The sequence below is a fragment of the Mobula birostris genome, chromosome 14, assembly GCF_030028105.1.
Source record: "Mobula birostris isolate sMobBir1 chromosome 14, sMobBir1.hap1, whole genome shotgun sequence".
NCBI lineage: Eukaryota > Metazoa > Chordata > Chondrichthyes > Myliobatiformes > Myliobatidae > Mobula > Mobula birostris.
The window spans coordinates 44379918-44396571 of NC_092383.1; positions in this window are offsets into that span (position 1 = coordinate 44379918).

Sequence of the window (16654 nt, forward strand, 5' to 3'; positions counted from 1 at the left end):
GCTTTCTCATTGGGACTTCTGCATACTGTTGAAGGAAACCTTTCTGAACAAGCTCTATCCCATCTAATCCTTTCACAGTATGGGATTCCCAGTAAATATGTGGAAAATTAAGATCAGCTACTATAACAACCTTATGTTTCTTGCAACAGTCTGCGATCTCTTTAAAAATTTGTTCCTCTGACTCTCTAGGGTGGTCTGTAATATAACTCTATTAATGTGGTCACACCTTTCATATTTGTCAGTGCTCACGAGTCGACTTTTCCAGCCTGTCCTGATGAAGCACTGCTGTGAGATTCTCTCTGACTAGTAACACCACCCCTCCTCCATTAATCCCTCCCGCTCTGTCACCCCTAAATGAATGGAACCCTGGAATACTGAGCTGCCAGTCCTGCCCTTCATGCTACAATTTCATAATTTCATAAATGTTGATCCATGCCCTGAGTTCATCCACATTTCCATAAGACCATAAGATATAGAAGCAGAAGTAGGCCATTCGGCCCATTGAGTCTGCTCTGCCATTCAATCATGGGCTGATCCAATTCTTCCAGCCATCCCCATTCCCCTGCTTTCACCCCATACCCTTTGATGCCCTGGCTAACAATACTTCTTGCATTGAAATATACACAGCTCAGAACGATAGTCACACCATGCTTAACCTTTTGATTCCTGACTTTGTTTGAGGTCTTACCAACATCTGTCTTCACAACCTCTCCACTATCTGCTTAGGCACTCTGATTCCCATCCCCCTGCAACTCTAGTTTAAACCCCACTATGTATCATTAACAAACCTGTTGTTCAGGTGTAAACTGTCCCTTCTGTGCAGGTCCCACCTTCTCTGGAAGGCAGTCCACTGAGCCAAAAATATTATGCACTCCCTCATACACCAACTCCTTAGCCACATATTAAACAACATAATCTTCCTCATTCTGGCCTCACTAGCACGTGTCACGGGTAGCAATCCTGAGGACACAACCCCGGTGGCTCTACCCTTTAACTTAGCACCTAACTACCCAAACTCCCAATGCAGAACCATATCACTCATCCCACCCATGTCATTGGACCACGACCTCAGGCTGTCACCCTCTTGCTTAAGAATGCTGAGGACTTGATCCGAGATGTCCTGGGTCCTGGCACCTGGGAGACAACATAGCATCTGGGAATCTCGTTCTCACCCACAGAACCTCCTGTCTGTTCCCCTAACTAATGAATCACCAATAACTACAGTGTTGCCTCTTCTCCCCACTTTGCCTCTGAGTCACCGAGCCAGAATCAGTGCCAGAGACCAGCCACTGTGACTTTCCTCTATTAGGTCAATCTCTACACCACCCCCTACCCCCCAACAGTATCCAAAGTGATAAACCTGTTGTTGAGGGGGATGGCCATAGGGATACTCTGCACTGTTTCTTTAATCCTTCTGCACTTCCTGACTGTCGCCCAGTTTCCTGTGTCCTGCACCTTGAGTATAACTACCTCTCTATACATCCTATCTATCACCCCCTCAGCCTCCTGAATGATCTGGATTTCATACAGTCCCAGCTCCAACTCCTTAATGTGGATTGTAAGAGGTTGCAGCCGGATGCACTTCTCACAGTAGCAGTCGTCAGGGACATTGGTGGCTCCCCTGCTGTTGACTGCTCGTCCACAGAACTAGGCTAGGAAACACTACACAACTCATAATTAATGGAAGCGCACACTTTATTGTCTTTGCACAAACACTACGTTGACCCGGGCCAACAGCTTCGAACATGAATCCTGCTGATCTCTCCTTACCAATGCTCACTCAGACCACTTTTCCCATTTATAACACTGAAATAGGGGATCTCCACTGGCCAGATGATTGATCCTTTCTTCTCCCAGCCCCTGGCATGGGGGTTCTTCCTTGCAATGGTGGGTCCTGAGAGAGTTATTGCTGATTGCACACTCGAACTGTGTGCAACTGTCTGCAAAACGAATTTATATTTGTTCCTTGCCAATTCAAATATTGCATTCTAGTGTCATTGGCTGTGGGTTATGTTACTTTAACACCTTTTTATTGGCTCTGCTTCAGGCCAGCATCCATTTATTGCCCTCTTCCCAGCAAGTGAAAGTCAGTAATTTATGGCTCTTTGTTCTCCTTAGTAACTAGCTTGAATCACTTCAGGCAGGCACAGACACCAACATTCACAAGCCTGCATGTTATATTATATCAAGACACCTCACAACTAACTTCTTATTTGGAAATTATCTCTAGTCTAGCAGATTACCTAAAGTAACATTGTGTTGACTTTAAAACACAGAAAGCAAAGCAATTTCATCTCACAAAATGGAGGATGTAAAACAATTCCACAAAATGGCAGCCTCCATCTCCAAGCACATGACAGGAACAAAGACAATTGATCTTTCTGCTTCCACTGTCTTTGAACCATTCAAGTCCACCATGTTCTTCCATATTTTAAATCCACCATGGTTAACACTGACTTCCCACATCCCATAAGAGGAGCATTCCACTATCCTGCCTGCCATCTTTACTGTCCTAACTGAGCAGATATAAAGAAGGGAAGGAAAAAAAATCTTACCCTAGAGCTTTTCTTTCCTTTGATTTCTCTGACTGAAGCCTTTCTTCGCTGAAGCCCCAAAGAGCTAAAGCCTTATGATCACCAGTCTGACTCAGTCCACTCACAATATGGCTGCTGCGCTTGCCCCTGCCTTCCTTTAAATTGATTTTGTTAATCAATCCCAAACGCGGTTGCTGCTCAAAGCTCTATTACACTGTCACGACCCGCTGCTGCTGTCTTTTTCTACTCAGCAGTGGACCTGATTGAAATCCCCTCCTCTCAATCTTCCAATGTCTGGATTTGTCACTGCTCGAAACTCTATTACCCCTGGTGAGGCCTAATTAGGAGTACTGTGTACAGTTTTGGTCACCTACCTACAGGAAAGATGTAAATGAGATTAAAAGAGTGCAAGAGAAAATTTATAAGGATGTTGGCAGAACTTGAGGACACCTTCTGCTTGCACCACTGGCTAGCGGTCTTGTGAAAAGGAGAGATGAATGTGCAAGTCTCTCCCTGCTAGTGCATAGCCTCATGTGGTACCTCCTTCCTGGCAGAACACAGAAATTTAACTCCTTTCAGACTCAGGCTGAACTACAGAGGACGGGGAGGAGGCCTGGCCCATGTACGTGTAGCACGCAGGTCCACCAGTATGTGGACACGCCCTGGTGCTCGTGAACCAGATCCCCAGCTATAGTCAAGTAGCCACACTACTTTTTGGGCAGCCTCGAGGAGACAAAGGCTCTAGGAGTAAACCAGACAGCAAATCCGGAGTGGAACCCCTAAGGCGGCTGGACATCATTGAACATCCTTCCTTCAGCTCCTGCAGCCAAGCTGGTGCCAAACATATTGCTTCATAAGCTTTCCTTTCCACTACACTACTGAGGCCGATAGGGGAATCTTGACAACTAGGCATCTCAGGATCTCCATACCTTCCACCCAGGCTTGTGATGATGATCGTCATCACCCATTGTCCTTCGAGACAGACAGATCCCAAACATCTGTCCTTCAAGGGACACAAAGTGAACCTAGACAAGACACAGTTGCAAGCAGAGGAAGTAATTTACTTGGGAGAGAAAATTTCCCAAGGTAAACGGGGAGTCACTGAGGATTGTGCAAATGCCACTAAGTCAGCAAAACCACCCACAACAGTCCAGCAACTCTGGTCATTTCCGGGTTTGTATCACTCAACAACCTGCTGAGGGGCTGCAAGTGTTCAGACAACCTAATGCCTTTTAGTGAAGAACAACTGAAATTGTTCTAAACTTTAAGGGTGGCACTGTGTACTGTACCTGCGTTAAGAATCCCTGATAGAGCAGGACAATTCACTTTGTATGTCAACGACAAACACGAAATAGCAGATTTAATTCAAGAACATAACATAGTGGTAATTACCACTGGATCAGTAATCCAGAGACCCAGTTATACGCTGGGGACATGAGTTTGAATCCCACCATGGCAGATGGTGAATTTAAATTCAATAAAAATATTTGATGACCATGAAACCATGCCAATTTTTGTAAAAACCCACCTGGTTCACTAATGTCCTTTAGGGGAGGAATCCTGCCGTTCTTACCTGGTCAGGCCTGTATGTGACTCCAGACCCACAGCAATGTGCTTGACTCTTAATGCCTTCTGAAATGGCCTAGCAATCCACTCAGTTGTATCCAACCACTAAAAAAATAATAAGGCATGAACCCAGATGGACAACCTGGCGTCGACCTAGGCACTGGAAATGACAATGGCAAAACTAGTCCTGTCAACTCTGCAAATTCCTCCTTACTAACATCTGGGGACATGCCAGAGTTGGGAGAGCTGTCTCAGCCTAGTCAAGCAACAGCCTAACTTATTTGTACTGACAGAATCAGACCTTACAGTTACCATTCCGGACTCCACCATCACTGTTCCTGGGTATGGACTGTCTCACCGGCAGGACAGACCAGCAGAGGAGGTGGCACAGTGGTTTACAGTAGAGAGGGAGTTGCCCTGGCAGCTCTCAACATCGACTCTGGACCCCATGAAGTCACAGGGCACCAGATTAAACATGGGCAAGGAAATCTCCTGCTGATTACCAGGTCCCATCCTCCCTCAGCTGATGAATCAGTGCTTCTCCATGTTGAGCAGCACTTGGAGGAGGCACTGAGGGTGGTAAGGACACAGAATGTACTCTGGGTGGGGATTTCAATGTCCATCACCTTGAGTGGCTCGGTCGTACCACCACAGACCGAGCTGGTTGGGTCCTACTGGACATTGCTACTAGACTGGGACTACAGCAAGCGGTGAGGGAACCAACAAGAGGGAAAACACACTTGACCTCATTCTCACCAATCTGCCTGCCGTGGAAGCATCTGTCCATGACGACATTGGTAGAAGTGACCACCGCACAGTATTTGTGGAGACTAAATCCCGTCTCCACATTGAAGAAACCCTCCACTGGGTTGTGTGGCACTACCAGCGTGCTAAATGGGATAGACTGTGAACTGAACTAGCAGCTCAAGGCTGGGCATCCATGAGGCGCTGTGGGCTATTAGCAGCAGCAGAATTGTACTCAACCACAATCTGTAACTTCATGGCCTGGCATATCCCCCACTCTAACATTACCACCAGGCCAGAGGATCACCCCTGGTTCAATGAAGAGTGCAGGAGGGCTTGCCGAGAACAACGCCAGGCATACATCAATATGAGGCGTCAGCTGGTGAAGCCACAATGCAGGACTACTTGCATGTCAAACACCATAAGCAGCAAGTAATAGACAGGGCTAAGTGGTCCCACAACCAATGGATCAGGTCTAGGCTCTGTAGTCTTGCCACATCCATCCGTGAATGGTGGTGGACAACCAAACAACTCACTGGAGGAGGAGGTTCCGCAAATCTCCCCATCCTCACTGATAGAGGAGCCCAGCACACCTGTGCAAAAGGTAAGGCTGGGGCATTTGCAACAATCTTCAGTCAGAAACACCGAGTAGATGATCCAGCTCAGCCTCCTCCAGCAGTCCCCAGCATCCCAGATGTCAGTGTGCAGCCAATCCGATTCACTCCACGTGAAACGGTTGAAAGTGCTGGATACTGCGAAAGTTATGGGCCCAGACAAAATCCTGGCAATAATCCTGAAGACTTGTTCTCCAGATCTTTCCACACCACTAGCCAAGCTGTTCCAGTACAGCTACAACACTGGCATCTACCCGGCAATGTGGAAAATTGCCCAGGTATGTCCTGTACACAAGAAACAGGACAAGCCCAACCCAGCCAATTACAGTCCTATCAGCCTACTCTCAATCATCTGCAAAGTAATGGAAGGGGTCATCAACTATCAACATCTTGGGGGTTACCATTGACAAGAAACTGAACTGGTCTAGCCATATAAACACCGTGGCTACCAGAGCAGGTCAAAGGCTAGGAATCCTGTGGCATGTAACTCACCTCCTGACTCCCCAAAGCCTGTCCACCAACTGCAAGGCTCAGGTCAGGGGTGTAGTGGAGTATTCGCCACTCATCTGGATGAGTGCAGCTCCATCAACACTCATGAAGCTCGACACCATCTAATACAAGACAGCCCACTTGATTGGCACCCCTTCCACACGCACCCAATCTTTCCACCATCGCAGAATAGTTGCAGCAGTGTGTACTATCTACAAGATGCACTGGAACAACACACCAAAGTTCCTAAGGCAGCACCTTCCAAACCCATGACCACTACCATCTAGAGGGCCAAGAACAGCAGATACCTGAGAACACCACCACTTGGAAATCCCCTTCCACATGACTCACCATCCTGACTTGGAAACATAGCACTGTTCCTTCATTGTTGCTGGATCAAAATCATGGAATCCCTTCCTAACTGCACTATGGGTGTACCTAAACCACAGGGACTGCAGCGGTTAAGAAGGCAGCCATCACCACCTTTACAAGGGCAACTAGGGATGGGCACAAATGCTGGCTTAGCTGGCGATGCCGACATCCCGTAAATGAATAATAAAAAAATGGAGGTCGACAGTGTCCTATTGATTGTTACTCTGCCAAGGGTCTGATCCTGTACGCTGATGGCACCTCAACAATTGAGAGAAGAATTCAAATAGCCTTGTCACAGTGACTCTGGACCAAGGAACACATTTCACTGGCAGTATTTGTCAGGAATTATGTCAACTGATGAATACTGAATGGTCTTGTTGTTGTCCACCTCACCCAGAGTCATCAGGACAAGGTGAATGAATGAATGGAACCAGCAAAAAATGACTAGGTATCCTGAAGCAGGCGTACCATGGCTTACTGATCTTTCTATGTTTTATTTTAGCATCAAAACAACCCCAAACAAGAAAAGTAAACCAAGTCCATTTGAGTTGATAACAGAGCCAGGAGCCCTCGAGTTCAGAGAGGCTGTTAAAGACATTATGGCAGACAGTTTAGTTAACTATTGTGTGAAACTACTCAAAATATACAGTCTGCTTCTCAACAGGTTTCTGCTGGTTGAAGTGATCCAACAGAAGGAGGATACACCCTGATCCCTGATTAAGAAACCACATAGGAGGCCACTGGGAGCTCAGTGGGAAGCTCCTTATCAAGTGCTGTTACTTACCAATTTGACGGTGAAAGAAGGTAAAGGTAAGTGGATACACACCAGTCCCTGGAAGTGAGCTCAAGTGGTATCTGACGAGGATGATGGCACTATGGTTAATGTGCCAGTACCCTCTGACACAGCCGCAACTCCTTCAGCAACTCAAAGCCCTCTTCACATCTTGCATCCCATCTTGCTTCAAAAGGCTCCGAAAGGCTAAGATAATCTTTACCATCCTCTCCTTTTGTCTTCCTCCCTTTCTTCCCCAAGGGAGGGTAGCCACACAGAAGCTGATTTAAAGGGTGACTCACTTTAGAGTAGCCCTTCACGAACCTCCGATAGTACCTACAGAACCCAAGGAACTTAGCCATGTGATCACTGCCTCTGTCTTAGACGGATCGGTAGCTACTCCATTCAGTGAGACTATGTGCCCAACGTAGTTGACAGACGTCTTGCAGAAATGGCACTTGTCCAGGGAAAGTTTTAACCCTTCAGCATTCAGGCAGTCCAACACCTTCAGTAGCCTCGCTTCATGTTCGTCCAAGGTGGACCAAACACTATGAGATCATTCAAGTATACCGACACCTCAAGCAAGTTCATATCCCCCACTGTTTTCTCCATGACACACTAAAAAGTCACCAGGGCTCCTGATATGCCCTGGGGCATCCTTTCAGACTGGAAGTGGACATATGAATGCTATCTCTTCTTTGTCAGCCTCATTTATAGGGGAAGTTATAATACTCACTCCTCAAGTCCAGCACACTGAACCACTTCACCCCACTCAGATATGCGTCCTCAATTCTCAGGACTGTATACTGGCCGGGGAAGGTACGCCTGTTCAGAGTCCGATAGTCCACACACATCCATACCTTCCCATTCTTCTTCCTGGCCACTATTGGAGACACATAGGGGCTTCTGGACTCAGTGATGATCCCAGCTTCCGCAGTTGCTGCTGAATGTCTTCCACCTCTGCAGGTGCCAGTCGCCGTGTCTGTTCTTAGAATGGGGTGTCCTCTGTCACCTGAATGGTGTGGTGAGTGCTCTTGGAAAAACCCACTTCAAACTCGTCAGTAAAAAGACATCTTCCAGCTTCAATATCTTCTCTATCAACCTCCTCTTCCAACCTCCAGGTACCAGGGAGTCCCTAAAGTTGAATGACCTGGTAGTCAACTCTGCCTTTTTTGCAGAGTTTCACCTCAGCTTGTCTCACAGGGACACTAGACATTACCATCACTGGAAAGATGTGCGCCATTGGCATCCCCTGTCAAATGGTGACCTCCCTCTCCGGAGTGTTCCTGACAATTGCCTTCATCCTGTTCACCCGTACAACCCAGGGCTTCTGCAGTTCAGGCCTCACTAGTACCCCAGCGGGTAAGCATGACTCCTCTTCGCTCTTCGTGGTCTTCTGGAGCAACCACCAAGAGGGCCTCTGCACAGGCATTCTGGGAGATTTGGCGTCTCCTGTCACTCTAGCTACTTCCTCAGGCCATAACACGACTGGTTTGGACTGGGTGTACCTCACAGTCCCTCGTTTATGCTCTTTGTCCAGCCCAGTCCAACCACGCACGTCCTGAAAAGCAGCTTGGAACACAGGGCGAATGGACAATGTTTTCAGAAAGCTCTCTCCAATTTTCTCCTTGCAGGCTCCTCACAATTTGTCCCCACAAGAATTGAAGTTTCCACCTTCTCAACTGCGACTGGACAAACCAGTATTAATGTATCAGGGACCTCAGCTACTCCCACACCTGCCTCTGAAAACTCCCGCTTCAACAAGTATCCATCATACGGATAGTACTAAGACCCCAGATCTCTATCACATCGAGTGGCGTCAATGGTAACCGTGTCAAATACCAGTTGTAAAATGAATGGTACAGCAGAGTAACCTGCGAGCCTGTGTCAGGCATGGCTCTAGCATAAATACCCTCAATGCTAACCCTAATGCCAGCAACCCTAATACTGGGAACATATTCCCCTTGAGATGCCAGATTGTTCCCTCACTGGGTCTCCTCTATGTCTTCCTGACATCTGTCTCCGCTTAGGTACCCGAGGTCTCACTCTCCGAGGGTGTTCCCGTCCTTCACACTCCCGCCTGGTGTCCCTCTCACCACAATTACAACAGACAACACAGACAATACCCCCTTCTCGTGGGACCCCGTTCACTGACAGCCCCCCGCTTAGTGCGTCCCCTTGGGGGGGCCAACACCCTGTTGCCTTTGTCATGCAGGGTGGCTGCACCTGCCGATAGCAACCAGGATATCTCCGTCCTAGACTCTGCCACGAGCTCCTTCACCACTCCCTGGGGTGGGGTTATTCCTGGTCACTACCACTCCCCGGGTGGGTTATCACTGGTCACTTCACCACTCCCCGGGTGGGGTTATCACTGGACACTACCACTCCCCGGGTGGGGTTATCACTGGTCACTTCACCACTCCCCGGGTGGGGTTATCACTGGACACTACCACTCCCCGGGTGGGGTTATCACTGGTCACTTCACCACTCCCCAGGGTGGGATATCACTAGTCACTACCACTCCCCGGGGTGGGGTTATCACTGGTCACTACCACTCCCCGGGGTGGAGTTATCACTGGTCACTTCACCACTCCCCGGGGTGGGGTTATCACTGGACACTACCACTCCCCAGGTGGGGTTATCACTGGTCACTTCACTACTCCCCGGGGTGAGGTTATCACTGGTCACTTCACCACTCCCCGGGGTGGGGTTATCACTGGACACTACCACTCCCCGGGTGGGGTTATCACTGGTCACTTCACCACTCCCCGGGGTGGGGTTATCACTGGTCACTTCACTACTCCCCGGGGTGAGGTTATCACTGGTCACTTCACCACTCCCCGGGGTGGGGTTATCACTGGACACTACCACTCCTCGGGTGGGGTTATCACTGGTCACTTCACCACTCCCCGGGGTGGGGTTATCACTGGTCACTACCACTCCCCGGTGTGGGGTTATCACTGGTCACTACCACTCCCCGGGGTGGGGTTATCACTGGTAACTACCACTCCACGGGGTGGAGTTATCACTGGTTACTTCACCAATCCCCGGTGTGGGTTATCACTGGTCACTTCACCACTCCCTGGGGTGGGGTTATCACTGGACACTACCACTCCCCGGGTGGGGTTATCACTGGTCACTTCACCACTCCCCGGGGTGGGGTTATCACTGGTCACTACCACTCCCCGGGGTGGGTTATCACTGGACACTACCACTCCCCGGGTGGGGTTATCACTGGTCACTTCACTGCTCCCCGGGGTGAGGTTATCACTGGTCACTTCACCACTCCCCGGTGTGGGGTTATCACTGGTCACTACCACTCCCCGGGGTGGGTTATCACTGGACACTACCACTCCCCGGGGTGGGTTATCACTGGTAACTACCACTCCCCGGGGTGGAGTTATCACTGGTTACTTCACCAATCCCCGGTGTGGGTTATCACTGGTCACTTTAGCCAAGGTGACTACTACTGAGGACTGTACCCTGCTGACAGAGTCCTCCCGCGTCTCCATCACATTCTCCTCCTCACATACTTCTCTGATCAGCTAGCCTTACATCAGTGAGAGCCTGAACAAAATCAAAGTCTTTTTCTGCCATTTTGTCAAACCTCCAGTCCATGATCGTAACTGTTCCTAATGCTTTAATGGTACTTAAAGTCTGAATTAACAATTCATTGGGGATACGAATGTCTACCCCACTCAATACACACACATTTGTTACCGGGAACCTTGAGGATTCGCATCACCGCTCAACCGCTGCACCATCCACAACATTGTATCTTAATCACTTTACTGGACAATTGTTTAACACAAGTTTAAACACACAACTCACTGGATCAATGCTCAGGGCAATCACACAGCATCCAACGAAATCGATCTGGGATGATACACCACTGATTTCCTTGGTTTCCTAAGTCTAGGGAATACACACTCTGGCCCCACCAAACCTGTGAGATCGAGACGGCTCTCCCACCCCAAACCCCAGTGTGGGTGCTGTGTAATATGCTACCCTGTCACAACTCAGTGCCAAGAGACATCAGACAGCACACTGATTAAAGGAATCATATTTATGAATCGTAACTAAAGCGTTAGTAGAGAAAAGAATAAAAAAAACAAAAAAAAGGCCATTATAATTAAACAGTCAAATGTGCACAAGTTGGAGCTCAACTCTTGCAAAATTCATATTCACCGATCCTCAGTCGACCCCAGCACCTTGTTCCATCGAATTACGGTCCCCCACCGGGTCAAATCCTACGACTGGTTCTATCCAGCATCTTCTCTCTTCATCTCCCGTCGAACAACAAAAAAATCCAGACCAACCTTAGTGTCCCTCACAAAACCTCCCAGTTCCACCATCCTAACTGGATGACACACATTCCTCGCATACCTTAGCTTCAACAATAACATGAACAGGCTAAAAGCAGAACAGACTGCTCTTCCAGAACTGCTAAGGTGAAAATCCGAGAGCGTAGCAGTAAAGGTGTGAGACAAGGTGTTCCATACTCACAGAGCAACACAGCTGCAGCCCTATCGATCCATGCCTACCACAGTGCCCACCCAACTAGTCCCGATTCTTTGTGTTTGGCCCGTATACCTCCTGGTATCTATCTATCTAGATGCTTCTGAAATGATCAGATTGTATCTGCTTCAACCACTCTCTCTGCTCCATGTACTCACTACCCTCTCTGTGAAAACATTGCCCTTCAGGATCCATTTAAACCCTTCTCCTCTCACCATATACATATGTCCACTGGCTTTGGTCCTCCACGCAGGGGAAAAGACTGTTACCATCCACCCTATCTATGTTTCTTGTAATTTTAAGCACTTCGATGAGAGGGAACTTCTTCACTCAGAGGGTGGTGAGAGTGTGGAACGAGTTGCCAGCGGAAGTGGTGGATGCAGGTTCGATTTCTACATTTAAGAGAGATATGGTTCGGCACATGGACCTACATGAGAGGGGCATGGAGGGCTACGGTCTGGGTGAAAGTCAACGGGACTAGGCAGATTATGAGTTTGGCATGGACTAGACTTAACTCCCTGAACTCAGTTTGCAGGACCTCTTCACCCCTCCAACCAAGTTGCTGGTACAGATGTGGACCATGACCTCTGGTTGCTCACCCTCCCACTTAAGAATGCTGTGGACTCAATCCAAGATGTCACTACAGCTTGCCTCTTCCCCCTTCCTTTCTGAGTCACAAAGTCAGACTCAGAGCCCAAAACCTGACCAGTGTGTCTTTCCTCTGCTAGGTAATTCCCCCCAACAGAATGCAAAGCAGTTGAGGGAACAGTCAGAGGGGCACTCTGCACTGGCTGTCTAACCCCTTCCCTCTTCCTCCTCCTGGCAGTCACCTAGTTACCGGTGTCCTGCACCTTGGGTGTAACAACCTCCCCGTATGTCTCTCTATCAACCCCTCAGCCTCCCAAATGATCTGGAGTTCTTTAATGTAGTCTGTTAGAAGCTGCATCTGGATGCACTTCTTGCAGGTGTAGTCGTCAGGACTCCAAACTTCCCCACATGCAAGAGGAGCATTCTACTATTCTGCCTGGCATCCCCACTGCTCTAAATGTGCAATAAGAAATAAGGAATAAAGATACAAAAATTAATGAAAAAAATCTTCTTATGGCTTAGCCTCTTCTCACTAAAGCCTCGATGAGCCAAAGCACCAACTCTCTATTCCAACACTGGTCCACTCACACAATGGCTGATCCACTTAAATCTAACTTCTTCTGATTGGACCTGACCAAATGCCTAATTATATGCAATCCAATTGCGGGACTGTCATGTGCAAAATGTGCTGACGGTCTCACTTGCTTCTTTTAAACTCTCCCTCCCTCCAAGCATTCCAGTGTCTCCTAGGGACTGTAGTGTGCAAAATGTTCTCTATAGTCAGTACCCTGGGAGGTCACCATTAAGCCAAAACGCAACTAGACCAGCACATAAGCACAGTGGCTTCAAGATCAAGTCAGTCTGGGCAAATGCCTCGCCTTCTGCCAACTTCTCACCATCCACAAGGTACAAATTGCAGTCATGATAGAGTATTTTCCGCTTGCTTGGATGAGTGCAGGTCCAACACTGGAGGTGCTCAACACCGTCAAGACTAATCAGCTGTCTTGATTGGTATCACAGCCATCCCTCTCCCCGTTCATTCTCCACACCACCTGTGCACGGTGTCTCCATCACCAAATGCACTGCAGACAACACGGGCAGCACCTCCGAACCTGTGACTTAGTCTAGCATGTGGGCCAGGAACACTGGGAATGTCGGAACACCACCACCTGCAGGCTCCCTCTCCAAATTGCACATGATCCTGGTTAATTTGCAAGTTGAGTCTGTGGGTGAGGAAGACAAATGTGATGTTAGCATTAATTTTAAGGACACTAGAATATAAAAGCAAGGATCTAATGTTGAGACTTTATAAAAGTACTGGTGAGGCCTCAATTGGAATATTGTGTGTAGTTTTGGGCCCAGTAACTTAGAAAGGATGTGCTGAAATAGGAGAGGGTTCGAAGGTGGTTTATGAAAATGATTCCAGGATTCCAGGAAAATGGCTTGTCAGATGGCTCTGGGCCTGTATTCACTGGAATTTAGAAAAATGAGGGGTGACCTCATTGAAATCTATCAGATGCTGAAAGGCCTTGATAGAGTGGATGTGGAGAGGATATTTCCTATGGTAGGAGGGTCTAAGATCAGAGGACACAGCCTCAAAATAGAGGATGTCCTTTTAGAATGGAGATGAGAAGGACTTTCTTTAGCCAGAGAGTGGTGAATCTGTGGAATTCATTGCCACAGACAGCTGCGAAGGCCAAGTTTTTATGTGTATTTAAGGCAGAGATTGATAGATTCCTGGTTAGTCTGGGCATGAAGGGATACAGGGGGAAGGCAGGAGATTGGGGCTGAGAAGAAAAATGGATCAGCCATGAGGAAATGGTACAGCAGGCCCAATGGGCCAAATGGCCTAATGTTGCTCCTATATCTTCTGGAAGTCTACCCTGCTGGTCCTTAGCTGCTAGGTCTAAATTCTGGAATCCCTCACTAGCCGTTCTGTGGGCTCAACAGCAGTGCTTCAGAAAAGAGACTTAACACCACTCACCATTTCTGGGGCTATGGGGGATGGGCAATAAAGGCCGTCTTTCTCACCAACGATCAGATCTTGAAAAGTGTTAATAAAATCCATTGTTTTGTTGCTTTTGTTTGGAATGTGTACAAAGTCCAGTGTATTAAATAAAATAGATGAATTAAAAATGCTAAATATTATCTAAACATGAATATTTGAAACACAGGGGGAAATTATTTTTATTGTGACCCTGCCTTGTGTCTGTCCTCTTGCATTAAGATCAAAGGCTGGGTGATATTTCCCAAACTCTCCTCCACCATTGCTTCACTTCCCCATGTGTTCATGACCACAAGCTCCCTCTCACTCGAGTGTTCAGACAGTGTGCCACCTAGTAACTCTTTCTATTGTGGAGGACCACAGTTTAGGTGGAAGACTTGTCCCCTTCATTTGTTCTAGCAGGAATGAACATCTATCTCTGTCACCTTAGAGAGTGTTCTTGTTTCTGTGTCTGGGACTACCTCATCTTTCCGCAGGGAACGGTCTCTGCTCTGCTCTGCAGTACTGTTGAGGTTCCAGGTGCATCTTGTAAGGAGAATCAAATATTTGAGCTGAGGCTTTTTTTTAGCGTGTTGCACCAGTCAGCCATTCTTGTCTGACACGTGGTGTCAGGATTGGTCTCCTTTCAGATTAACCGGGTCACGATATGAACGTTCCTGACTCAACCCTTTTTTTTTATGAGGCTGAGTGGCTAGCTGGACGCTCAACTTGGCACGGACGGAAAGCGTGCTCGGGGGGTGGCCCAACTTGGATTCGAACTCCGGAGCCTTCGCTCTGGAGTCCGGCGCTGATGCCATTGCGCCACCAGCCGACCAGCCCAGGCTCATTCAGGAATTATGGATGGAGCAAGAACAGAGTCCAAGAAAATAATTCCCTGAGATGTGTGGCTAGGAAGAGGCAATGGGTTTTGAAATGTGAATGTGACTGCAGTATTTCACTGCATGGTGGCCGTGTGCTGAACCTGATTCTGAAACATCTCCCAGTTTGAATAACATGCAGCTTGCAGCCAGTGATTCAGAGATAATGGACAGTTAGTTTCCTAGTCATGAACTAAATGAATCTTCTAACCTTCCCGTCACTCTGGTGTAATCATTTCAAAAGGATCGTCAGGCTTGCACAACAGAGTGAGGAAGGAATGTAACACATCTTGCCTAAACATCATGACTAGCACAATACTGCTCTTTTCCCATGTACCCACAACCTGACAGAATTACTTCAATACATTCTGAACATATACAAGACTGGCAGTAAATCCACTTGAGTAGATTCTGTGTGACTTCGTCAAAGAAACTTGATTAGATTTTGACTCAGTATAAAACCTGCTATGGAGAAAGCACCAAATTTTAAATCCTTTCTACTCAAAGGGGTTAAGTGCCCATTGGTGATAAAAAACAAAGGGGATTTGGGGAAGCAAGGTGCAGGGACATGGGGAAGAAGCCAATATCTTTCTCATCAACCCTTCCCCTCCTACCTCCCTGAGTGTTGTCTCCCAAAGATCCAGCTTTCCATTGTGCCTGCATCTTCCCAGAGCCTGCATTCCTGTAAACTGGTCATTGATGTGATAACATCAGAAGCTGGGCCTAATCGCTAAACCTGCCTGGCCAATCCCAGTACAGATAGTGTTCATTACACCAACCCTTTCTCTCTCCATCACCCCTTGTCTGTTCCTGGTCAGAGTGGAGAAAAAAAACAAGGTGACATAAACTGCCCTTTGTTGTTTACCTGTCTGCCCTTCTCTGCACACTGAGGTTCAGGGAGAGATCCTGGAGACAGGTCACTTTCCATACCTCAGGCACCAGCTCTGAACAAATGCCACTGTCAATAACAAAATCTGGAACAGCCTTCTGCCAACTGAAGGGAAAGACTAAGACGTCAGACCCAGCACTAAACTTGTGATCTGTTATGCTACAGCAATCTCTGATCTCCTATGCGATTCGATAGTGGGAACTACCTGTAATAGATCCCTCAAGCACCGGGGAAGAACCTCCACAAACTCCTCCCAATTAATTTCAGCAGTAATGTGACCATTTTCTCCTGATCCAAACACACACTACTTGGAGCTCTATTGTGGCATGAGATTCCTCAGAAAGCTGAGTATTCTGGAAGTCTCTTGGGATGAGGGGGCAGAACTAGGAACATTCTCAATATCTAATAGGCATCCTTGGACCACAGCTGTTCTAGGTGGATAAAAACACCCAGGAAAGTATTAAGTACCTTGGGTCTCCACATTGGGAGCATGCAGAAGCCATGAATGAACATGAAAAAGAATGGTTGATCTCCCAAATATCCAGCCTTTCCAAGTACCCACTTTTGATTACCTCCATAATCCCTCACTAGGACTGCTTGTCCAGGAGTGAAGTGTCAAACGTCCCTGTTTGAGAAGCCCTCCATTTGTCTCAGTTGTTTTATCCTGCATATTCCTTCTGAGATTGAGTTTGAGAGGATCCAAGTG